The sequence below is a fragment of the Sphaerodactylus townsendi genome, linkage group LG09 (assembly GCF_021028975.2).
Source record: "Sphaerodactylus townsendi isolate TG3544 linkage group LG09, MPM_Stown_v2.3, whole genome shotgun sequence".
In the NCBI taxonomy this organism is placed as follows: domain Eukaryota; kingdom Metazoa; phylum Chordata; class Lepidosauria; order Squamata; family Sphaerodactylidae; genus Sphaerodactylus; species Sphaerodactylus townsendi.
Window position 1 is genome coordinate 14,114,580 of NC_059433.1, and position 24,586 is coordinate 14,139,165.

A 24,586-nucleotide genomic window follows, 5' to 3' on the forward strand; every position below is an offset into this window, starting at 1 on the left:
ATGTTTCTGAACTGCATTCAAGGGCAGCCCTGCACAGAACAAATTGCAGTAATCTACTCTGTAGGTGACCAGTGCATGAATGATGAATCATTTTGGCAAGATCAGAATTGTTTTGTACAAGCACTTATGCAATGTCTGTTTTCTTTTATCCCATTTTTTAAACTCCTGCCACAAGGAGCTTGTGCTGAGAAACATGATCCCATGCAGATTCTAGGCTGAGGTAGGATTTCAGTTTATCTCTCCTGGGATCCTGCCTCAATCAGTGTGCAACGTGATCAAGTAACCACAGTATTGAATAAAGATTACCCAAAGATGACCTCACTGGATACCCAGGAGAAGACTCAGTCTTTTAGGCTCATTCATGCATAGTGAAAGAACAAGCTCGTGTAGATGCTTTTGGTCTTGTAGCATAGCCTCCCCCAGGCCTTTAAGCATACCTACGAGGCACCATTGGGAGTCAGTGTGTGGCTAGATGCTGGGAGATCTGGGTTCAAATCCACACTGAGCCATGAAGCTCCTTCGATGACTTTGGACTAGCCCCTTGTTCTTTGTCTTGCTCTCAACTTAATCTACCTCTTGGGATTGATGTAAAGAGCAAAGGGGGAAACAACGTAAGTCCATATAATCTTCTTGGAAGAGGGGCAGAATAAAAATGTAATAGATGGCTTTGGCTACACCTGTTGTTTAAACAGTCATGTGTATGGTAAATTAACAACCAAAAAAACATTGGAACATGTAAAAGGGGGTCTCTGTCTCCCTGCTGCGTTCCTACACACTTTGAATTTAGATAGCAGGGCTTCCTCCCGAGACTTCAGTTCAGACTAGAGGCCTACCCTCTCTCATCCTAATACATAATTCGCTAAGGGTTGCAAAGAGTTGGTACTCACTTCCCAACAATTGGTGTGCAGCAGTGGTGGGATCCAAAAATTTTAGTAACAGGTTCCCATGGTGGTGGGATTCAAACTGTGGCGTAGCACCAATGGGGCTGGGCGGGGCACAATGGGGTGCGGCTGGGCATTCCGGGGGCGGGGCATTGCTGGGTGGGGCTGTGGCAAGGATGCAGCTGCTGCGCCGGTCCTTGGGTGGGAAACGAATGCACGCAGGCGCAGGCTGCCACGCACGCTGGTGCACCTCCTGCTAGACTGCTTCAAGTTCTGCACGCTACTGCTGAGAGGAGGGGCGTAACTAAGGCAAAAATCACGTGGCAAAATCACCAATTAGTAACCCCCTCTCAGCACACACAAATAATTAGTAACCTACTCTCGGGAACCTGTGAGAACCTGCTGGATCCCACCTCTGGTGTGCAGGCAGGATTCACTTCCAACCATGGCAGTGAGTCCTGTGCAGCGACTGGTTGGATGTGGTCATTCACTCATGTTCCAAATCAGTTCTCCACCCACCTTACCCCCAAACCAGGAGCAAGTCAAGTCTAGTAGGGCAGCAGTGGCAAGCTACCCTCCGTGCCAGATTCAGCAGAAGTCTCCCCATTCCCTTGCGCATACCTCCTGACCCCAAACCCGTCAGATCCCGCAGGACAGAGGCGGCAAATTCCCACCTCGCCAGGTCAGGCAACAGCATTCCCAGTCCTACCCCTAAACCCAAGCTAGGCCGGTGGGGCAGAAGCAGCAAGCTGCCCTCCCAGCTGGGCCCAGCACAGTCTCCCCACCCCCCCCCCCAAGCTCCACTTCCATCTCCACTTACCCAGGAGCCACCAAAGGTCCCGGCAGAAGGCAAGGAACTGTGGCTGAAATGACTACAACTGCACAGCCCTCCCACAGAAGAAAAGTGTGAGTTGGCCCCGCACTACTCTCCTCAAGTAGTGCGGGGTCCCCTGGCACTCCCCACGACAGGGACAGCGACAGCGCAGCCGCCCCGACGCTGCCGCTGTCGCGCCCCTCAGCGCGCGTCATCCCTGGCGCTCTTCTTAATGGCGCCTTTTGATGACCCTGCGCAGAGCGTGGGGACGCCAGGGCGCGCACCAGGGATAGGGGGGATCTTGGAGAGTGGGGAAAGACCCAGTGGCAGAAGCTGCAGTAGGGCCAGAGGATGTGGGCGACCAGGAAAACCATTGGCTGAAGCATGTGGTGATTTGGGGGGGGGGAGTGGTGGCAGAAGCGGCAGGGAGGCAGGAGAAGGTGGGCAGCCAGGAAAGGCAATGGCCCCAACCAACAGCCCCCCGTCTGCCCTCCCCCTGTCTGCAGCCCATTTTTATTTTAACACAACATGGACTTTACTGCTAGTTTTATAAATAAAGAGCAATCCCCACCTATTTTGAGAACACCGTCCACAACTATTTCTGAAGGTTATGTAAAGGTTATCCAGAGCTGACTTTGAAAAATGTGCATTGCCCTTAGCTGAGCACCAGAATAGTGCAGTGGTTAAGGTGTTGGACGAGGACCCGAGAGACCCAGATTCAGACACCCACTCATGCTATGGAAGCTTGCTGGGTGACTTTGGGCCAGTAACACCCTCTCAGCTTTGATCCTGACAAACATTTGGATGGGAAGAAGAAGAAGAAGAAGAGTTTGGATTTATATCCCCCCTTTCTCTCCTGTAGGAGGCTCAAAGGGATTTACAATCTCCTTGCCCTTCCCCCCTCACAACAAACACCCTGTGAGGTAGGTGGGGCTGAGAGAGCTCTGAAAAGCTGTGACTAGCCCAAGGTCACCCAGCTGGCATGTGTGGGAGTGTACAGGCTAATCTGAATTCCCCAGAGAAGCCTCCACAGCTCAGGCGGCAGAGCGGGGAATCAAACCCGGTTCCTCCAGATCAGAGTGCTCCTGCTCTTAGCCACTGCTCATAGCCACTACACCACTGCTGCTCCTCCACAGAATACCAGGGGCGTGATATGGAGGCAGGCAACGGTAAACCATCCCTGAATGTCTCTTGCCTAGAAAACCCTACAGGACTGCCATGAGTCAACTGTGCCTCGGGGGCAAGAATTTTTAATTTTTTTCCAAAAAAAACCTGAGCAAAACAAGACAACCCAGAGAACTCTCTACAAAAAGTTGCCAAGGATTGTAGGAAACTGGCTGTTGTGGATTTTCCAGGATGCATGGCCACAGTCTGGTGGCTTGCGCGCCTAATGTTTTGCCTGCATCCACGGCTGGCATCTTCAGAGGCATGTCACAGCACAACAAGATGTGAGGAAACATTTCAGCCGAAATCAGTAGTGCATTATATGGAGCCACAGCTTTCCCTTGAATTTGCACCCTGGGCTCCTGCCTAGTCTGCGTTCAAAGGCAGGACGCTCCGCTCCGCTCGTACCGGCTAGAGAGGATTGTCCCAACTTCTTCTTTTCCAGCAGTGCGATCTACGGGCAATGGCAACCAGTGGTGGGATCCAAAAATTTTAATAACAGGTTCCAATGGTGGTGGGAGTCAAACAGGAGCGCCGCCGCACACACGCCCCTCCAGTCCCTATTGGGCAGGGAGGTTGCTTTAGTAACCCCTTCTCGGCACTCAGAAAAAAAAATTAGTAACCACTTCTAGAGATGTGGTGAGAACTGGCTGGATCCCACCAATGATGGCAACCCCAGGATAATCCTCGGGGGTTTGGCTGAGGTGCCCGAGAGAGCTGCCCCTGCACGAGGTGCCAAGAGGACATCAGTCACTCCCCGCGGGGGAGGGGGTGGGGGTGTTCCAGAGCGCTCTCCGGGAGGGAGGCCGGCGCGCGCATTCCTGGCACCACCCGGCTCTCCCAATTCACTCGCGCAGCCTCCCGTCAGAATATTCATGAGCCGCCGAGCGAGGAGTCCCGGCCGGGGCGGACCGCGGCCACTCGGCGCACGCGAGGGCGGCAGGAGGGGGCGTTCCGGGAAGGGAAGGAGCCCGTCGCCCGCGCTCGAGTTGGCGCCGCTGAAGGCTCGCCCTCCGTGCCGCCCACCTGAGGCGGGCGGGCGGGCGAGCGTTTGCTGGGGAGCAGCAGGGAGGGACAAGGCACCTCCGCGGACGCTTGGCCAGGAGGCGGCAGGAGGAGGAGGAGGAGGAGGAGGGCGACGGCGCTGGACTGGGGGCTGCGCGGAGAGCGCCTGAGGAGCACCGCGCCGCTCCTGCCGGAGAGACCGCGGAAGGACTCCGCGCGCGGGCCCCAGGACAGAGGAGGGTCCGCCTGCGCCCGGGGGGAAGGAACTTCGTTGCGCGGGCGGCGGGGCGCAGGAGTTTCGCCCGGGACCTCGGGAGAGGGTCCGGAGCCGAAGGGAGGCTTCGCCCCCGCGCCTGCGGAGAGACGAGCCGCCTCTCGGGGGCAGGCAGGCTGCGCGTCAACTTCTCCCCGAGCTGCCTCGGCCGGTAAGGGATGCGGCGCGGCGGCGGGGCAACCGCAGGGCTGGGGGGGGGTCCCGCGGAAGGATCCGCGGTGCGGGGAGGGGATCGCACGGTGAGGTGGCGCGAGGCGAGGCGGAGGGAGATATTGGTGGCAAGCGGTACTCGCGTCGTTCTTTGGTTCGAGTCGACGAGGGAAGCCGCGCTTCGGCGAAACTTGAGCCTCAAGAGCAGCGGGCTGGGTGGGGGTGTCGTCGGGGTTAGGAGGACCCTCCTTCCCGCGCCTAAGTGCCGCTGCAATAAACTTTCCCCGGCTTATAAAAGTATCCTCCTCTAACCCCGAAAGGGCAAAAGCGGCAGACACCTCTCAGAAATAAATAAACAAATCCCCCTTTGGTCGGCGTGGAGCCAAACTTGTCCGGGAGTCTCCCCTTGCTGGGAGCAAATGCCAGAAACGGGTGGGCTGCCCGGAAGTTTCAAGAGCTGGGATGGAAAGAAGTGCCTGCTGGAAAGAGAGGATCCCCCCCCCCCCTTCGATGCTTCTCATCGAATCCTATCACTCTCCTTTGCTCACCCGCGCGGACCCAGTGTGGGTTTACCACACTGTTCTCCCCATCTGTGTTTTTCGCTCCACAGCATCCCTGCGAGGTAGGCTAGGCTGAGAGAGAGGGAGACGCTTCAGAGGGGATGTGCGGAGGAGCCTCCGTTGGTGTGAGACTCCTTTTTTTAAAAAAAGACGTGTGTCTACATGCAAAACGTGGAAAGACGCCGGTGGAAGTTGCTGCAGTGTGGCAATTGTTGCACGAAGTCGTGGTTCCTCGTATTGTAGGGCTGTATCGGAGGCGCGGATGGATGTTGGACGGGGTGCTTGAATTGTGAGAGTGGGAGTGGAGGTTCATGCGTTAAGGAGGGAGTGCCCCTGTGGAGAGTCTGCAGCGGAAGGCCAGATCCTGTATCTAAGACCCTGGAGAGCTGCTGCCGGTCAGGGTTGGCAATACTGGCCTTGACAGCCTCATGGTCTTGACTCAGCAGAAGGCATCTCTGCATGTGTTCATTCCATGTTTCTACAAGGTGGGCTGTTCCGTAGAGCTAGCCACCCTGGGTTGGTGGTGTCATCTGGTAGAGGAGGTATGAATTGGTGGTGTCGTCTGGGTTGGTGGGGTCATCTGGTAGAGGAGATATGAATAGAAGCACACACACACACAGAGAGAGAGATTATCATGGCAACTGTGCACTCTGAAGATATCCCCCCCTCAAAAAAGAGCAGTTAATTTCGTGAGCACTGTTCAGAACTGATGAAAGGAAAGAGTCCTCTCTGTAGAAAGAGCATTTCTCAGACATTGGGATTTTGATTAGGAAAGCTGTTGTCGAGGCAAAGGAGTCTGTTTGGTAGTTTTTGCAAATGAAAGAACCTTGCGGAGGTGGAATTTCTAAATAGGTCTGTAGTGGAATATGATTTTAAGGGTGGGGGGACAGTGTGTAAAGGAAGCAACATTGTGGGAAGGGGTAGGCTGTTCAGGAAGGAGCATGCATGTGTACGTCCGAAAGGATCCGCTTCACTTCTGAACTCGGTATCAGTATATATCATCATTTTGTGATATTCTAAACAAAGTTAAAAGTCGCTATTTTATTTCCCCCCCCCCCTTTCTAGAATAAACTTGGTGATTTGTTTGCCTCCCCCACCCACATCAGCAATCTTGTCTTATCATGAACAGGCTTCCCCTAAAGTACTTGAATTTTAAATATCTGCTTATTTTTTTCTCTACTTATGGAGGCACGGATGGGGGGGGAGAGAGAGAGAGAGAGAGAAGGGGGGTTGAAGCAGAAGAAAATAAATGTTTAAAAGATACGGAAGGAAGAGAACCAGTGGCTAGGACATAAATCAGGCAGAATATATGGGGCATTGATGAGAATAGTTCTTTTCACCATTTTTTTTTAAAAATGTCCACTTTAGAAGAAAGAAAAAGAAGAAGGCTGATTATTGGCATCCTACTCTGAAACCCAGGCAGCTGATGATGAGAAGAGCCAAAGGGTGCACTTCTTCTTAGTTTAAAAACAGCAGGGCTTTCTTTGCCAAAGATTGCTGTAAACACTGAATAAAGATTTCATTGTAGGCTGGTGTGACTAGAATAATTAGCCACTTAATTGCTTATTCTGATCCAAAGGTGCAGTAATCACTGAGACATAGTTTTAAAAAAGCAACAAGTGAAAAAGAGTGAAAAGCAAAGTCATAACTTGAAATATTTATCACCTGTCCTGGTATTTTAAAATCTATTTATTATTGCAAAACCCAGAAAAAACTTGTGTTTTTCTCCCCTTTCAATGGCAATTCTCTCTCTCTCTCTCTCTCTCTCTCTCTCTCTCTCTCAGCTCTGTGGGTCATTTGTAGTTTTCTCTTTCTCTTTTTAGTGAAGAAAAACGCAAAGGTGGCTACAGAATGAACATCTTAAATAGATTGACTAATACCGATTAATATATTCTTCTTCTGTGCTCACTTTATTGCCAACTCAGCAGGGATGAAAGCTAATAGTGCCAGCTTTTGTGCTACTCTGACACTCTTCAAGCAGGCTTGCAAAATCCGAGCTGCAAATTGTTGTGTGTGTGTATGTTTTTAATGCTGTAATTATTGCAGCTGAAGCAAGTTGCTTTACAGAGAAATGCTCCATGGAGCTCTCATCTGGCTTGAAGAACTTTGTTTTTTGTAATTCAGGACTCATCTCACCTAACTTTAGAGAAAGAGGAAAGCATGCTTGCTAGCGCCTTAGGATGGCTATAAATAATCTGAGAAGTGATTGTTATACACCAGTGATGGCGAACCTATGGCACGGGTGCCAGAGGTGGCACTCAGAGCCCTCTCTGTGGGCACTCGCAAACAGAGACCCCCACCCCCGCAACACATCTAGGCTGGCCTGGGCCACTGGGCTTGATTATTAGCATTACATCTAAGACCTAATTTTGGGGAAGCAGTGTAGGTAACCCTGTTAAACACTGTTAAAACCTCACTGATTTTCATGCGAAGAACTAAAACGCATTTCTTTACCTGGAAGTAAGCTCAGTTGCTGGCAATGGGGCTTGCTTCTGAGTAAACCCTCCTAGGGTTGTGATTTACCCGTTGGAAGAGGTGCACGGTTGCTTCAAAGCAAAGCCACCGACTACCACCAAGAGTAACTCCAGAGTAACTCCAGAGTAATGCACGCCTCTGAGCCAAACATTTTTTCTAAACTAAAACCTCAGTATTCAGGTTAAATTGCCGTGTTGGCACTTTTTGATAAATAAGTGGGTTTTGGGTTGTAATTTGGGCACTCGGTCTCAAAAAGGTTCACCATCACTGTTATACACAGTAACTTTTCACATAGCTCTTTACAACATAAGCCAGAAACCAGGGTCAGTCCCAAGGAGTACAGATGGAGGGGAGGCAAAGGTTTTGAGGGAGTAGGTGAGAAAATGTAGTTAACAGGTGATGGAGATGGAAGCATTGAGCAACAAAGGTAGGTTTTGAGGAGAATTTTATAGGTAGAGAAATTTTACTCCAGGAAATGGAATTGTGACTTTCTGACACTTAGGAAGGGGAAAGAAAAGGTGAGATATGATTGTTACTTCTTCTCATAAGCAACAACTGTCATCTGTCTGAGGACATCCGCAGTGAACTACAAAGCTCTGAAAACTATTCAACCAATTTGCAGCAAGAAAGTGCCATTCCAAAGTCTGTTGCTGGCAGGCAATTCTGCCATTCAAAAATGACCCATTCTTCTTACTGGAAAAATCAGGCTTTCCTCAAGAACATTTCTATCAAATTGCAGTACCAACAATAACAACAACAAATAATCAAAATTGCTACCCGCATTGATCATGTTAATCCTAATCCTTCAAAGTCTGGTGGGGAATATATTTTATGTATATCAGCGCAAAACCTCACACACACACACGCCTTTATTGGCATACAAAACAGGACAAATTTTTAAAGCAAAACAAAGTTAAGAAATCCAGTTAAAATTACTAATTTCCAGTATAAAATTTGCAACAGTTTCACAAAAGAGCACATCAGAGCTGTTCAGGAGATTGGGTATCTTATAACACTCTTGCCACTGAGAACATTGCAAGAAAATGGAATTCATGTATTTCATGCATATCTTATTGTATTTAGGGCATAGAAACAGAGAATGGTCAAGTGTTTCAACCGTAATCAGATCACATGAACAAACTCTTTTAGAACGTTCCATATTCTTAAAGCTTCCCTCCAGCAGAGCTGATGGCAGCACATTACATCTTGCAGTAGCCAAGGCTCTCCTCTGGGTGGGATTAATCAGCAGATGAAAATATGCTGCCATAATTCCACGCTCGCAAGGGATTAATAATGTAGTCGGGGAGCAGGATGTCTTGGCTGCAAGAGTCAAATAATGAAAATCAAGATCCAAGAGCCTATTCTTAACTAGTCTGAAGGCTTCCACCTTTATGAGCATAAGGAGTGATTCCAAGGGGAAACCAACAGCTTCAACCTTTCTAAAGATCAAAGTATACCATTCTGAAATAAAGTGATCTGATAACAGAGAGGGAATATAACTATTGGATCCCACTAGAAAATGTATATGCAGCCAATATTTTATGGCCTTTATCCATGCCAAGGTTTCTAGAGTTGTTTGGCCCATCTCTATGCACAACACAGCATATGGCACACATCTAGGGAGTCCCATTAGTTTCCGAAGGAATTTGGAATGTAATAAATTAAATGATTTATTTATTGCCAAAATCCAAATGGGGGAACCCTACAGTAGCAAGGAGCCAATCCTAGCCTCAAAAACCTTCAAGGCAGCAGGAATGTATTGATTGCCTTTACTGTAAAAAAAGCGGTATATTGCCATCATGTTGGTATGTGCCAAGGTGGTTACTGCTTTTCTCTGTGAGGACCATGACAAATTATACCTATAGCAAATGCCAAGGTATTGGAAATATTTGACCTGCTCAATTTTGTGGCCCTTAATTCGCCAGGACATGGGCTTCCAACTCTTAGCAAAAATGAGAACTTTAGTTTTAGCATAGTTAATTTCCAGTCTGTTCGCTTCACAATAATTAGCAAAACTGTACATTAGGCGTTTAAGGCCAATACTGGACAAGGACAATAACACTGCATCGTCTGCATACAACATTAAAGGAGCATGGGTAAGATGTAATTTAGGACTATGCCGATTCACAGACACCAAAGCATGAGGTATATCAGCACAAAACCTGCATTGTAGAGATTCCCAGGAAATGAATTCCATAGGAGTGGGGCCATGATAGAAAAAGCCCTGCTACACAAAGTTCTTCTGACTTCACCCAACAGTGGAATCTGAATCTGGAGTTTCATGCTTCTGCCATTTGGTCATATACCTCATTTTATCCCAAAGGCTTGGAGTGAGCAAGATTATGTTTATCATTCTTCCCTGTTCTTAGCCACCAAAAACCAGCTTGGATAAAAATGCCTTGACCCACATTCAGGAAACAGAAACCATTGTACTTTTCCAGAGGAAAATAATCCCAAAGTTGAGGAGCTGCCACTTTGGGAAGGTATGTGGGAACAGACAACACTGACCTTGGCTGAACAACAATCTGACCCTCTAAGCCTACTTCCTGTGTTCAAAACACAACTGTGAGTGTCCTTGCTATTTAGGTATAGTGCTTAGATGGTAATATCCAGTGACGTAGGTATAGATTTTTTTATGGGGGGGTTCGGGGGCGAGGCCACGCCCCCACCTGCCTCTGGGGGCATGGCCACGCCTCTCCAAGCCCCACCCCCAGCCTAAGTGCTTATAAAAGCAGCTCTTCGAGGCAAGGGATGGCAGACTCCCGTGACCTGCGCCCCCTGTAGGCCAGAAACCGGAAAAGCACTTTAAAACTACAAAAGCCCACAAATGGGGGGGGCGGAGCTTCGGACATGCAATGCGGGGGTCTGAACCCGATGACCTCCCCTTACCTACGTCCTTGGTAATATCCAGACCCCCTCCTTAAAGTTCTGACTGATCTTAAATATTGTGATGAGCTGTTTATTAAACCAAGTGTTTGCAATTGATCACCAGAACTGAAGGGGCCCTTGCTCTTTGGGCTTAGTGAAAAACAGCAAAATCCAAAGCACCCTTAAAATTCTGACGAGTTTTAAATATTGCAATGAGTTGACCATTAGGTTGAGTGTTTGCAACTGATCACCGGAACTTTGAGTTGATGATGGAAATCAGTATGGACCCATAGCAAACTTTAGAACGGCAATGCAACATGTTCTTAGTTATCTGTCAGCGCCGGAAGGTGGCATTGTCAGTGTTTGCTAGGAATGTCATAAGTAATACCATTGGAATGATCTCAATGTGCTTTGATGGAACAAAAATTATTCATGGATCCGAAAGTTCACATCTCGTGGTGCTGTTTGCTGACTTGTCCCGATGTTACAGTAAGTCTGGCCATGTAGCAGTATGACAGTTTCTCTGTGATTTCAAAGCAACGAAGCCATTGGTCAACCAGTGACATTCTGACCCATGTTCCAGCACAGTGCACATTATGCCATTCAGCCGGGTCAGCCGAAGGCATCAAGAGAGTCCAGTCAGGAGCAGAAGTCAGTGATGGAGAAGGAGATTCTATTACAGAACGAAAAATAAAATATAGCTGACTGTGTTGGTGGACTGTTTGCTAATTTCTAATAGGATCGTACAAAGGAAGATGAATATGAATATAATTGAATGTATTCAATTACAGAACACCATGCCCATGACTCGTTAGAAACGAACCGAGATTCTTTCAAGTCTGATATTGAAAAGTGGGCCAATTTACTCTTTTGTATAGCTGTAGTGACAGACAAGATGTTATCCTGGGGATTAATTTGACTTTCATTTTCCAGTACAAGTTCAGAGAGCTCATCCAGTACATATTGTAATGTCACACTTAATGGTTTGGTAGTTCAGTTTTTAAACGGAGCTGGAGTTGCCGTACCTGTCACTTTCATGCACCAGAAAACAAGGGAGTCACAAGCTACGAAAAAAGGAAGGAGAGGAGCAGCAGGCATCCTTTCATCTTGCAGCTGAACAGCAAGCTTTATTATTACTTCTGGACGTGGCTGAACTTTGATACTGTTCAGTATGCCAGAGAAGGGGAAAGTCACAAATTGTTTTAGGAAATAACTCGATGTTTTCTCCAAGTCTTCTGGCCTGAAGCAATGAAAGCAGCAATGCTCAGTATGACCTGTATAATCTAGACTCTGCAAAGCATATGGGATTTTCCCCAACCAGTGGGCTCCCTGGCTATGAATAAAAGTAGATAAGTATGTTCTGTAATAGTTTGGTAAAGCACTACATTGGTTTTTATCTGAATTTCTATAATCAAACAGTAGGAGACATCATATTTATTCATACATTCATTCATTTATTTAAAGGACGGGGAGGAGCAGCAGTGACATAGGAGGTTAAGAGCTCGTGTATCTAATCTGGAGGAACCGGGTTTGATTCCCAGCTCTGCCGCCTGAGCTGTGGAGGCTTATCTGGGGAATTCAGATTAGCCTGTACACTCCCACACACGCCAGCTGGGTGACCTTGGGCTAGTCACAGCTTTTCGGAGCTCTCTCAGCCCCACCTACCTCACAGGGTGCTAGTTGTGAGGGGGGAAGGGCAGGGAGATTGTAAGCCCCTTTGAGTCTCCTACAGGAGAGATAGGGGGGATATAAATCCAAACTCTTCTTCTCTTTATTTATTTATTTATTATTTGATTTGATTTGATTTGATTTACATTTTGCTTTTTTTTGGCCAAGGTCAGGCTCGGGACAGCAAAGAATAAGCGTTAAAACAAACAAAAATGCATACGCACTGAAACCAGAGCAATAAAATTTCCATGGGCACTCTAATTTCATTCACCACCCGGGTATCCAACTTGGAAGGAGGAAACCTAAAGGAAGATAACAAACCAATCAATTAAATACAAAGATTATACCCATAAATTATACAGGAATCAATTCAAATAAAATGTAATAGGGTGGAATAGGATAAGATTGGAAGGCCAGCCAAGAAGTAACCGTCGCTGCCTGATCCACAGGCCTTAGTGGAGCATCTCGGTCTTGCGGGCCATGTGGAATTGTGCGAGATTCAACAAGGCCCAGCTCTTAGCTGACAAAGTGTTCCACTGAGATTAAAAAACTCTGGCCCTAGTTGAGGATAGCCGGATACTTCTCGGGCCAGGGACCGCCCACAAGTTTTGTGACAAGATCAAACATAAAATTTAACTCTTAACAAACAAACCACATTTTGAAGGGAAAATATTTTGGTTATCTTATTGTGTTTCTCTAACCTGTCACAGAACCAATAAGAAAATTAGTCCTTTAATCTGTTCTCCCCACCACAGCAATAAAACCAATTGAAGGAAAATAAATGAGGTGGGCAGCAGGTATTTGGCAACCTATTTAACACAATGGTTTCAACTTATCTCTGACACGGGAAATAAATATGTATTTACTGATATTGGATCCTAACAAGTCATTTGTTGATTTACCCCATGGCTGCCCATTATGGACATTGGTAACAGGAATTTAAAATTTAGGGTTCAAAAGGCCATTGTCTTAAAACCCACTGCTTCAGAGGAAGGGTCCTCTGCCATCATCCTGATCAATGTAGAAATCCAGACTCATTGTCCCAAAGGCACAATAGCACACCTCAGGAAGACATCTACGGAGCAAATAACTTTAGGTGACAGAACAAGCAAGTCAAAGTTGTTTATTACCAAAGGACAAAGTCAACCAGGCTTTCTAATAAGTACTATCTGAGGGGAAATAAATCTTTATCTGATAAGGTAGCCAAGTGCCCCTTGGCTACTTACAAGGAGGAAGAGGAGTTTGGATTTATACCTCACCTTCCTTACTTGTAAGGAGTCTCAAAGCAGCTTACAAATTCCTTCCCTTCCTTTCCCCACAACACACATCTTGTGAGGTGGGTGGGACTGAGAGTTCAGAGAGAACTGTGAAGTCATGCAGCCAGCTTCATGTGTAGGAGCATGGAAACAAATCCAGTTCACCAGATAAGAGTCCGCTGCTCATGTGGAGGAGTGGGGGATCAAACCCGGTTCTCAAGATTAGAGTCCACCACTCCTAACCTCTACACCATGTTGACAAGGAATTGGAGGTCGGTATAGGGCTTCTAGATCCTAGTTGAGAAACTCCTAGACATTTGAAGAAAGAGCCTGAGAAAGACAGTGGGGTTCTCAGTGGGTTACTCTGTGTTGCACAGAGTCTACCCTCCAAAGCATCCATTTTCTCCAGGGTGACTGTAGTCTGGAGATGAGCTGTAATTCTAGGGGATCTCCTGGTCCCACCTGGAGGGTGGCATCCCTGTTACCTGTGCATGCTGAGCAATCTTACTAGTCTGGAGGCAAGCAGAGCATTCCAGCCAAGTCCTGCAAATTAAATGTTCTAATAAGGCATTTTTGCTACTAGTCACCTATATGATGATGTTATCAGTAATGGCTTAGTTCCATTGACCACTGGTGGAATGGGTTGGGCATGATTCCATTTAGACTAGAAGTTTGTGAATGTTTTGGGGCTCAGCACAGCTCCCGGATTCCCGTTGAGCAGCTCTCGGCTGGAATGCCATTTGCTTCTTTAGGTATGCCAGCAAAGGCCTGTACAGGAAAAGAGAGACTTCCGTGATTTACAGTCGTTTCTCCATACAACACATTCTCTATGGGGTATTTAGGTTGGGACCTCAGTAAGGGAGGAGTTGCCATGTGGGAAGGTTGCACATGCAAGCATTCAGGGGCCCTATATCTTCAGAATTAAATTCCCATTGGGAACTCACAGCTGGCATCATGCTGCAAGACCCCCCATGACAGTCATGACATGCAAGACGCAGGTTTGAAACTCAGGAAACGGATTTCTGATTATTTACAGGTACAAGTAAGTATATACTGGTCTTGTTGGCATTATACCAGGGTTAAAACAATTGCACTGGGTACCAGCAGAGGTGGAGCGCTCACAGGGACATGTGGAGTCACATATCCCTGGGTTCATGCCAGCTGGTCATGTGGGGGGTGGAGAATTGGCTCCTCCCCTCCCCTTGACCCTGCTCTGCCAGGCTGCTCCTTCAGCCGGCAGAGCCTCCACCGGTAAAAGGAGCAGCCTGGCTGGGTGGGGGCCGAGGGGTGCCTGGCGGTGGCCCAGCCAAGTAAGTGGGGCATGGGGGTGCGCCTGGAGCAGGTTTTGCCCCGGACGCCATTCCCCCCTCCCCTTATGCCTCTGGGTACCAGTTTCTTCCTCAGCCCAACTCAAAGGGCTCATTTTGGCCTATAAAGTCCTCAACTGCCCGGACTGTGGTTACCTTCATGAAATTTAACATCAGCCCATGGTTTCTGCAAAAGGGACTTCTTGTCTCATCGATCCATTGAAGTTCTTTGAGAAGGTTAACAACTATGTAGATAAGGATGACTTGACAGGAATTATATCTTTGGATTTCCAATAGGCTCCTCATCAAAAACTGCAGAGTCAGCTGAACAGTCACTGGGATTTAAAAACGGGTTAAGCAACAGAAAGATGAGAGTAAGAATAACTGGAGAATTCTTGCGATTGAGAAAATTGAGCAGTGGGGTCACACAAATACAGTGGCGCCTCGAAAATCGGTGCCTTCGACAATCGTCGATTTCAGAAATTGATAATTGCCAGGCGCCGATTTCCGCCCTCTAAAATCGTTGGCCGCCAAGGGTACGTTTTCAAAAATCACCAATAATCTCCGGACGGATTATCGGCGATTTTCGAGGTGCCGCTGTATCAGTGTTGGAACTAGTGTGATTTAATTTGTTCATAAATTATTTGGAATTGTGGATGACCACCATCCACAAAATTGGACGTAGTGACCATTTTTTCCAGTGCTCTGAAATTATTAAGGATGGGGAAATTTCTTCCAAGGATGTCTGCTTATCTTCTTCCTTTTTGGTATTCTACAAAGGCAGTCTTTTCTGTTGCAGGTTTGGAAATCAGATCTGTTAAACAAAAAGATGGAGTATCTTGGAATCAAATGTAGTGTTTTGTGACTTTAGAGTGACTATCTTGACGAACAGCAAGTTTTATAAATAAGTTTTTTTTCCTTCCCAATCCAGTACATGAAACAGGGAACAGTTAAATGTAATGTAGGGTCTTTTGTAAGAAAAGAGCCCTGTGGTACAGAAGGATAAACTGCAGTCCAGGATTTGCTCATGACCTGAGTCCGATCTTGATGGAAATCAGTTCCAGGTAGCCAACTCAAATACAAATACAAATACAATACCTTTAATGGCATATAAAAAGTGGTAAAATGCAAATTATGTTAAAACCAATTGACTAAAATTTACACAAAGGTTTCACCCTTGATCCAAGTGCCTTTGTTAAAAACCTGGCAACTGATTCAGTAGTGTTGGGATGATGGTCACTAAGCAAGTATGAAACTATTTCCTTGTCTGATCTCACTGAAAATTTCTTCAAGATGGCCTCGAGAAAAAGCAACCGATAGACTGCCAAATCTTTACAATGAAGGAGCACGTGTTCAGTTGTTTCGGTAGGCCCGCTGCGCAGGAACAAGTCCTGTTCTCCTGTGGGATGCCATGATATCTGCCTCTTGTTTGGGCAGTCGGTAGCACATTAAGCCGAGCAAGCATAAAATATCTACGGAGATGTGGATTGATTAAATTACTCAGGTATTTAGCCATAAAACCCGGCAATGGTGGTGAAATGCCATAAAATGTGGGAGAGGTAGCCAACTCAAGGTTGACTCAGCCTTTCATCTTTCCAAGGTCGGTAAAATGAGTACCCAGCTGGGTAGACAACTGGGAAAGGCAATGGCAAACCACCCTGTAAACATAATCTTCCTAGCAAACGTGATGATGTGACATCACACCAGATTACCTTAATTTTTTTTGTAAGAATTCTAATGTTTGTTTCTTAACAGTGAGTTGGTTGCACTGGTAAAAAATGTGGTGCCACACTTAAAGCCAGAATCCAATTCCCTTAATTAATTATGTACATATCACATAGGTGTTGGGTGTATCAGCATTTTTGTAAGCTTATAAATGTCGGCACTTAGCTATGTATTATCTTGTGCAAAGGAAGGGTTCAACATGTTCTGTACATCTTCATAATGAGATTGTTTTGTCAAAGACATAATTGTTATTCATGACCAGCGAGCTTGCAATGTCATTCCATCCCTTTAAGTATTGAATCTCAGGCCAATTATGGCTAAAATACTGCATGTGTCAACTAATTAAAGGGTAATTAATAAAACAACAATTTCATTCCATGACAGTGTTTGCATCTGACTGTTGTAACGTAATATATTGGGCAGATGGCTGAATGGTGAAACACGGCAAATTATGATGGCAGCAGTTGTGCAGAACATCTGGGAACAGTATTAGCCCATTAACCCATAAGTCTGTTATAGCTGAGTCACAATTTCGTTTTTTGTACACGAGTACCTAATGCCTGAATGCCAAATAAATTAGCACTGTGTCAAGTTTGGAAGGAAACTTTTCTCCACAGAAACAGAACCCACATCTTTTCCAATCACTGCTTCAATTGAGGTTGCAAAGAAAAACAACCATATAAACAAATGCACACCATTATATTTGGTGCACTGCTTTTCTATTTTGTACAGCGTCCACCAAGATGATGGCAGACATTCTGGCTAGCACAGCCCTGTTGTCTCTGACCAGCAGGAACGTTCTCTCTCCTCTTGTCTGTCATATCTCTTCACCTTTGCTTCTAGAGCCCTTATTGGAGGAAAGGGGAGGCAACGCACTTTTCTATTTCTTTGACAGATTATGGACATGTGGAACAATGTGATGGGTTTGGGAGGAAGCAGCTAAGGGGTGGCTAACTGATTATGTGGAAATATGTGAATGAGAGATGTTAAGTGTATTGAGGAGCTTAAAGGGAGTTTAAAAGGTTTAACATGTTCAGTACCAGGGTACCAGCTCTTTTTTTGATCCTGAAAACACCTTTTTCCTGCCTCAGAACGTTTTAAAAGGTTTGTGCAGAACTAAAGAAAGCCTGGGTGTTTACCCCTCTTCCTGGTCCTCCAGTGGTTGTGGCTCCTTTTCCAGCCTTAAAAAACTTTTTTATTGAATGAAGGACACCAATTATAATCCCTACCTTACAATGGTGCCACTCACTTTCTAAAATGCTGTGCAGGTGTAACCTCTGCTTGTGGGTTCTGTGGGGCAGAACTTGGAAGGAGTTTGCAACAGCTAAATGTTAAACAAAATGGTCCTGTTCAAGTTTCATTCCAAGTCCTTCTAATTACAGTCTGATAATGCCAAGTCCATTCTTCCTGCTGGTGGTTGGCTCATGAAGACTCCAGAGGCTTGATGAACTGGATTCAAGATGATGAAGGTTTCCAAAAGAACTCTCACCAATTACATACACAAAACCCCTGAAACAATAAATTCTAGCATTTACAATATAGCAAAAATAAGCATGTCCCTTCCCACTAGTTCCCAACAACATTGCAGTTACCTTAAACCAGGTGTTAAGGGCTTATAAAAATCAATCAAGGTCCCAGCCTGGTAGCCTTGCTTCCTCCAACTTCATGAGTTCTGCATCCTTCTGCTTCTTTTCAGACTCCACCCCTTTCTGGGTCATCCCATTCTTAGCATAGGGATTACACAGGCACCTGGGGAAGTACTGGCAGGCCAGAGGTGGGATCCAACCAGTTCTCTAGAAGTGGTTACTGATTTTTTCTGAGTGCCAAGAAGGGGTTACCCAATAGGGACTGGAGGTGCGTGTGTGCGGCGGCACCACTGTTTGAATCCCACCACCATCAGAACCTGTTATTAAAATTTTGGATCCCACTGCAGTCACAGGTACCATGTTAGGGAACCCTGACTTGGAACCTTTGTCTTGAAGTAAAGTATGGCACGGAGGAGATGCAGGAGATTTGGCAAGTGATGATGGAGACTGAAATTGAGAATCAGCTGGAGTCCAGAGAAATGTACCCAAAGAGAATCACTAGCTCTTCCTGTCAGTCATGATGACTGGATTCTGGGACCCTGTGAGACTCCCGATCCTTCCAATGCGGTCTGTTTCTGTGTTTACATAACACGGCTCACAACAGCAAAAGAAGCAATGTGTGCTCTCATTTCAAGGCACTGCAGATCAAAGGGGCATTTTGCAGAATTCCACTAACAATTCTGTTCTTTTATGCTGTAATTCTTATTTTTTAAAAAGCAACTTCAAGTATTTGAGATCAAGGTAGACAGTCAGACACATTCAAAGTCGAAAATTTCTCCCCTTCCCATTGTTTCTTAGCATTATATTTGAATAAGCAAGCTCTTTCCGAGGGCTTCGTAATGCACTTCAATCAAAATGTCTATCTTCTCCTCCCCCCCCCCGCCCACCCCACCCTAAATATAAGAATGTGCTTGGGTAAGTGTAATAGAATCAAAGACAGGCTATAGAAAGAAGAGAAGAGGGGAAGGAATTGACGCGCTTTACAAAAAGGTTTTGCAACAACCTGTCATCAGTAGGGTATAACTACCTGCCTGTTGACAGTCTAAAGAACCGTTCAGGCTTATCTGAAACAATACAAACTCAGAGGAGCTTTGAACAGTCAAAAATTAGGAATCTAGTGTCAATCCCCAGCTCCCATTGATGTCTCTCGGTCTGCATCAGAATTTTAAAAACGGGAGCGCTGCCGTTTTGAAGTATCAGGGAACCCTTGGGCTTGTTTGTGCCATTGTGAAGGACGGCAAGTACTTTTATTTTTGCTGGCTCATGTGGTAATTTTAATGCGCGTGTTTTAATTGACATGAGAAGTTTGGGGTTCATCGTGGGCATTTAGGCACTACCCACCACGACTGCAGCTAAAACAAATGGACTTTGAGTTTCATCAGGGCCAGTAGAGGGCACATGGGGTTCTTTCTTTAAATAGCACCTTTTGAGTTGATTCTGTCTCTTGGATAAGTGCGGGAGTTTCAATAAAATGAAATGGTAAATGAAAGTCCTGAAAAGATTAACAACCACATGCATGACTAACTAGTAAGTAAGGATAGTAGGAATAGATACAGAATATAGATTAGAATTTGACATAAGTTAGAACTATGACAGTCAACTCTCTATGGCTCCCTTCAGAGGAACCTGGGTTAACTAAGAATGCTGTGGTTACATCATGGCAGTTAATTTCAGGGAAGCTTGATGTCTCTCTAGAGTGCCTCCTACATATCAATCTGGGAAAATATATAGTTAAGAGCTCTTTGCTAAGGTGTTCAGTCGTTTCCCCACTTACCATCTGCTGGGCGCTACTCTCGCCAAGTAGCGCGGGGTCCTGCGGCACTCCCCACTACAGGGGCGGCGACAACGCAGCCGCCCCGACGCTGCCGCTCTCGTGCCCCCTCAGCACGCGTCATTCCTGGCGCTCCTCAAAACGGCGCCTTTTGATGACCCCGCGCAGAGCGCAGGGTCGTGGGGAAGCCCGGGAGCGCGCCAGAAATGACGCGCTCTGGGAGTAGCACACAGCAAAGGGTGGTCGATGGTAAGTGGGGAAACAACCTTCATCATCACCCTGTTGAAAATTCCTGGCTTTGGCAGTGTTAGACATTCAGACCAGAGTCTTCAGATATGTCCATTATGTAATAGAAACTCAGGATATGATATATGAAGGGTAAGCTCCCAAGTGTAGGTCAGTGGCTTGAAGACACTACCATAGCATTCAATGGAAGCTGACATATAATAAGAGAGACGCTGATGCCGTTCATCAAATTGAACTGGTGGTGTAAAAAAAACCACCTCCAAAGTCATTACACATTCCCTTTATGAAGGGAGCTCACACTCTGAAAATCTTGGTCACTAAGATGCTACCAGACTCTTATTTAAGTATTAGGGAGAGGCGGTTCCCATAGCAGAGCCTGCATGGATGGTCACAGAATATGGATGGGTTTAGACAGGCGGGGAGGTCCCATATGATACCAAGATTTTGTTCAAAGGTATAAAATTAGTGATGTACAGTGAGTTAGGGTTGTGGTTCCCTCTCTCCCCAATACCACCAGTGTTTACTAGCACTTTCTGGAATTTGACTTTCTGGTGCACTTTATAAACATCTAAGCATGACTGTTCTTAGGATATAGTCCGTTGCAAATTGGTAGGAAATCTTGTATTGATATAATAGTTCCGGAGTACACACTAATCATAACTGTTGTGCAATATATGGCATTAATATTTATTACAATCCAAGATCAGCAAACATACGTATCAATGATATGCAGTCTACAATGATCATATTGAACAATACTCAATTAAGTGTTGTTTTGCATTAAATAGCAATCTTTTTTGTGTGTGGTGGTTTCACACAAGCCTTATTGAAATGATGGTTGTGGTGGCTATGCTGGCTACATTGCTCGGTTACTATTCACTAATGAGGTGAGTAAAGCTACAATATATCTCATGTGGCATAGTTGCTAAGGGTCTAATCTACGAACCAGGATGCCCTCAGTTTAGACCTCTCAACTGCTCAGAATTCACTGGGTGATCCTAGACTCCTCTGCAAAGTGGGCAGAATAATACAGGCATATCTTACAAGGTGTTGTGAGAACTACTGAGATATATGTGAAGCATACTGAGTGTATTGAAAGTATTAAATATTATTGTTAAAAATTGGGCTTTCAGATTGCAGGGAGAAAACAACATACTTTGCTTTAAAGTATACATGATTCTCTTACAACAAATTTCAGTTGCAATTTACAAGTAAAAACCACAAAGTCTGTGCAGTGTTTATTGTGCATGTGGGCACATAGAAAAGAATGCAGGAATAATGAGCCAAGTATAATCTGAGTAGGTGTAATTCTGAACTCCTGCCATCATGTAATACAAAATAATTTGTAGACTACAGAAGCAAAGCAGTGCTGCTGTAATATGTTTAATTTTTGTTATATTTGCATTTCTCTACAAATATAAAAAGGCTGTAGTTTCTTTTTGCACAATTTCTTTGCAGATTTCATTTTATTTTACACTAGGATATATACGCGCATGGTCCTTTTCAGTGCTTTACATCACTTTCTGTCACTGGAAGATTTCAGCTCTCTTCATAGCTTGTCTTTATTAGTTGATGTTTTCTGAATAGCTACCATTTAAACCATTGGCATACTTCACCACACTGGGAAAATAATGAGCAATCTCTCAAGAATTCTCACTAAGAGAATTGCTTTACAGTCAGTGTGATAAAAAAAAAGGTTCAACTCAGCCCATCAACTTTTTGGGTCACCCATAAAAGTATTACCAAAAAGATGCTTAATTATCTCCGCGTACAGAAAAGTATATAGAACCAGTGTGATATAAAATTATATAGAGCCCCTCCCCTTCCTGCCTCTGTTTCTGCCTCCCCTCCCCCACCCTACACTTTTCGACAAAGGTGGGTGAGTCACGACAAGATGCCAGGACCCCTCCCTCTCCTTTCTCTTGGGTGGGCGGGCCATGATTAGATGCCGGGCTCTGTCCCCTAAGGGTTAAGAATGTTAGAGTAGAATATGGAAGACCTGGGTTTGAAACCTCACTTGTACCATAGAAGCTCACATAGAAACCTCATTGAGCCCTTCGGGGAAGGGCGGTATAGAAATTTAATAAAATAAATAATAAATAAATAAATAAGTGACACTGTGCCAGTCTCATCTTAACCTGCCTCACAGGGTTGTTGTGAAGATAAAATGGAGGAGAGGAGAATGAAAAATTGGACATGAAAAATGGCAGACCATGCGCTGAGGAGAAAGGTGAACGTTTCAAGTATGACCTCATTGGAAGGGAAACTGCCTTGGAAACAGGCGAAAAACAATGTAGTAAAAGTGTTTTCAAAAAGAACAAGGCAAGAGGTGCTTGGAAACTTTTTGGAACCAAAAGAGGAAGGAAACAAGTGGAACTTCACAGAGGAAACATTTCATTAGTGGGCTGGAAGTGATGCAAATGGTTTGTGTGGAAAAGGCCCATGGCTAGACCTTGTTGCAGATGTCACAGTCCAAGGACATCTTGGTAAAGGGAGAGACCCCAAAAACAAGAAACTTAAATCCCTGAGGTCTCCATATTGGCAGTGATGGGATTCAACTGGATCAACCACCGGTTCGCCCCCCCCCCACCGTGCACACCCCACCTCACGCACGTGGCTGGGGGGCAGGCGGCCGGCCCCCGAATCTGCGGGGGGCAGGCGGCCGGCCAGCAGTGCAGCCTTCAGAGGAGGCCTCCACTGAAGGCAGCACCACATGCGTGGCTGGATCTGCAGGGGGCTGGTCACCAGTGGCATGGCTTTTGGAGGATTCCGCCCTTGAAGGCAGTGCCACGCACACAGCCAGATCTGTGGGGGGCCAGCCGGCCAGCAGCGAGGCCTTCAGAGAAAGCGTCCCCTGAAGGAAGCACTGAGTGCACAGCCAAACCTGCGAGGGCCAGGTCGGATCAGATCCAGCCAGATGCAAGGGGTGGGGATTCAGCCAGTTAGCTAACAGTTCAGGAGAACCGGTGCAGACCGGCTGAATCTCACCTCTGCATATTGGTTGTTGCTGCCACCAGCAACTTTATGTATCCCAACAAGCCAAGGGACACACTTCCAAGGTTCCAAGGAGTCCAAATAAGAAAGTCACCCCTGTGAGGTAGGCCACTTGAAGGGTGAGTTTCACCAGAAGTTAACCCGGTTGTGTGTAGACGAGGGCCTAAAACTAGATTCAGATTGAAGCCACCTGGAGACGAAATACCACGAATTATGATTAAAGGAAATACATTAAAATTGAACAATAATATAAATAAGAGAACATTAGTTGTGAGAAATAAAACGTTAAAACCTAAACCAGGAAAGAATAACTGTACAGTAAAATAGCATTGGCTGAAAAGGCAAGATTCAGAGAAACATGTTGTCAATTCCAGCTGTATCCTTCAGCTTCACAAAGGCTCCTTTATCCAGAGCGAAGTCCCGAGGTATCAAAGAGCCATAGTTTTAGGCACCAAGAGCCATTTGTCAAGGCCCAGAATGTTGCACTGAGAACCATAGCAAAGGTACTAGAAAACACATTTTGTTAGGTTGCATACCCCTACTCAATGGGCAGAAGATTTGAAGTGATCAGTACCCACTGACCAATCAAATCCATGCCTGGTGATCTAACACAACCACCTATTGCTGACCATTGACCTTATGGGACAGTGTGAGATAGCAAGGTAGGATTTATTCTGGAGACATAAACCCTCTGTTGTCGTGAGGACACAGCAATAATTTCATCAGGTTAATTACTTGGAACGTGGTGCTAATATTCTGTAACTTAGGGAGTTATGCTTGGGACCAGTTTTTATTCCCAATACTTTACTCATTATCAGTTTTAAAGGTCAGAGCTCTGTTACATTGCAAGTACACAGCACAGTTGAAGTCCACTTTTTATTTTATAATAGAACTTATGCCTGAACCAGTATTTGTAAAACAAAAAACTATATAGTAAAAACTCAGGCCCTTTCTGCATGGGCCAAATACGGCAAAAACGCCGTCCCCAGGGAGCCATTCGCACAGGCGGCGCTGCTGAAACGCAGCAGCGCTGACCTGGCTCCCCTCCACCTCCCCCAGAGCGGCGTCAGGCCACCTCCAAAAATCTCCCTCCTGGAGGGAGGTTTGTGGAAAACAGCGTGTTCCCGCCGGCGCGGTGCGAACGGCACCGCTGGGAACACGCTGTTTTCCCCGTCCCCCTCCCACTCATCTTGTCGTCCTGCATCGCTCTACTGGACTGCTGAGACCCTCCCTCACTGTCCTCCAACCCCTGAAGGTCGGAGGGCAGCGTGGGCGGGTCTGAGGAGTCCAGCAGAGCGACACAGGACGCTCTGTGCAGTGCGGAAAGGGCCTCAGTTTCTTGACAGACCTGTTCTTTACAAATCTGTCTAATTCCCTTTTAAATCCATTTTTGCCTCTGACCATCACTACATGCTGTGTCAGTGAATCCCACATGTTGACCACTCGTTGAGTAAAGCATTTCCTTCTGTCTATCCTAAATCTACTGCCCACTAACTTCACTGGATGCCTCCAAGTTCTATTATTTTAGGCGAGAAAGGAAAGTCCTGCCAGTCCATTTTGAATGCAGTGCGTAATTTTATCAACATCTGTCGTGTCTCCCTTTAGGTATCTCTTTCCTAAACTGAAAAGTCTGAGACTCATAAATATTTGGATTTTTTAGATTATTTATTTGTTTGTTTGTTTGTTTGTTTGTTTATAATTCAATTTATTTATTCATTCATTTATCTGCTTGTTCCAGACTAAGTCAGGCTCAGAGGATGTTACAATGTAATTAAAATTCCATTTCACTATTAAATTTTTTTTTCAAAACTACATGGTGCCTACATTTCTCATAATGGGGTG

At 45.8% G+C, this 24,586-nt stretch overlaps 1 protein-coding gene across 3 annotated transcripts in view; it reads left to right on the plus strand.

The window, feature by feature from the left end:
- Positions 1-3,762: 3,762 nt before the first annotated feature.
- CDH20 (cadherin 20) overlaps positions 3,763-24,586 on the plus strand; it is a 250,934-nt gene continuing 230,110 nt past the window's right edge. For all 3 annotated transcript variants that reach the window (XM_048507591.1, XM_048507593.1, XM_048507589.1), the window contains exon 1: positions 3,763-4,289. The gene's annotated coding sequence lies outside the window, so the exon portion shown is untranslated. The remainder of the gene's footprint in view (positions 4,290-24,586) is intronic.